At 46.2% G+C, this 2070-nt stretch overlaps 1 pseudogene; it reads left to right on the forward strand.

The window, feature by feature from the left end:
- The first annotated feature begins 788 nt into the window (after nucleotides 1-788).
- On the forward strand, nucleotides 789-1750 carry LOC118477064 (germin-like protein 12-2; annotated as a pseudogene).
- The last annotated feature ends 320 nt before the right edge of the window (nucleotides 1751-2070 follow it).

Here is a 2070-nt window from a genome sequence, read left to right on the forward strand (position 1 = left end):
TCTCATCCCCGTTTCCCACGGGGGGCGTTAAACTTGCACATGACGATGATTTCATGTAACAATTAATGATAAAAATAAATAATTACCATATTAAAAGATCACTCATTATACGAATGTGTTCATTTTGATATACACATAACGATTTCTTACATCGGATAATGTGTCTAAGTAAAAGTGTTTTGCATTAATAACAAAGGACGTATGTCCTAATTATAATTTAAGCAGGAACGAGTACCCCTGTCGGGGATTTATCCTGTGGGGAATGAGGATGGGTAAAAAATGTCCCCTATAAGCGTTCGTGGAGATCCCTATTGAGAAAAAAATTGTCACGGAGAAAGGATTAGAGCTATTATACAATAAGAAATTTTCCGTTGCCATCCTTAATTGTTACGGTTGGTTTGGTGTGGAACTGAAAGCAGGGGTGGACCCAAAGGGGGGTCTAGGTGTGTCGTGGCACACCCTAAGTCAGGCCCACCAAGACTTCACCTGGGCCTTGTTTATTTCAGGAGCTCGAGTGTTTCTTCCTGTTGAGACTTCCCTCCGTCCTCTGAGAAGCGCATGCGAGTGCGACTGTGTCGCTGTGAGGCCCACGCCAACACACCCCTAGTGCCATAATGCCCTCACTCCTAGGCCTACCTATCTCTCGTCGCCGCTCCTAGGCCTAGAGCCCGTCGCCACAATCTAGCCCTAGCAGCTAGCGTCTGTCGTCGATAATTGCCGGCGTGGTGGCCAACCTTGCACCGGAGCGTCCAGGTGTGGGCCGTCACTCACCCAACGCCCACGTGACAATGCCTCACCCAGCTGCTAGTACAACCCATCATACACGTCTCCACATGCGATATGGCAGGCTATATAACCTCACCATCTCCATGCCCAAAGCATCAACAACATACACACAAGCAAAACAAAAAGCTAAGAAGCTCCGTAGCTAAATTCAGATATTACAAACACAAAAGGGGAGTGCAGAACCAAAATGGATGTCTGACCTTCCTACTCGTTGCTTTTCTAGCATTGGTCACTTCTCAGGCCATTGCCTCTGATCCTAGCCTGCTCCAAGACTTCTGTGTTGCCGACAAAGACTTCTGGGTATGAGTGCTCTCCTCTTGACTCAAGAAGTGTTCTTAAAATATATACCTGATTAAATAAGGATCATTTGTTCAAACACACATCTATGTACAATAAGCATTTCAGGGTATGCATGTCCTATTAACATGTTCTCCATCTAACTGTTTGTCATCGTCTATGCATGCATCCGGTGAAGGTGAATGGATTTGTTTGCAAGGACCCTATGGCTGTGAACGCTGACGACTTCTTCAAGGCTGCTAAACTTGACCAGCCATGGGACACCACCAAAAGCAAGGTGGGATCCAACGTTACTCTGATCAATGTCATACAACTGCCTGGACTCAACATGTTGGGGATCTCGTTGGCTCGCATTGACTACACACCATTAGGTCAGAATCCTCCACACACACACCCACATGCCATTGAGATTCTAACCGTGCTTAAGGGGACACTCTACATCGGATTTGTCACCTCCAACCAAGCTGATCGAAGCAACAAGCTATTTGCCAAGGTTCTCAACAAGGGCGTTGTGTTTGTATTCCCCCAAGGACTAATCCACTTCTAGTTCAACCCAGTACATGACAAACCAGCAGTCGTGCTCGCTTCTCTAAGTAGATAGAACCCTAGAGCTATTACTATTGCCAATGCAGTCTTTGGGTCAAGTGACGAGATGGACACATTCTAATCTTGGATAGTCAAAATTCAACAATATTCCACCTTATCAGGAGACGATGTCTATATCGTGGCCCAATAGGCCACACAAGTGTATTATCTCCGATATGCGTGCCAAATGAAAGAACATCTTAAGGGTTGGGTAGGCTCCCAATCGACGCCTCCAAGCTCGACAACGAGGAGATGGCGCTCATTATCAAGAGCTTTCGCCAAATCCTCAAGCAAAGGAGGGGGAAGGACTACAAACCCCGCTCCAAGAGGGTGTGATACAAATGTGGTAAGCCCGGTCATTTTATTGCTAAATGTCCTATGTCTAGTGATAGTGACAGGGGA

Source organism: Zea mays, chromosome 4, assembly GCF_902167145.1.
Source record: "Zea mays cultivar B73 chromosome 4, Zm-B73-REFERENCE-NAM-5.0, whole genome shotgun sequence".
NCBI classification, from domain to species: domain Eukaryota; kingdom Viridiplantae; phylum Streptophyta; class Magnoliopsida; order Poales; family Poaceae; genus Zea; species Zea mays.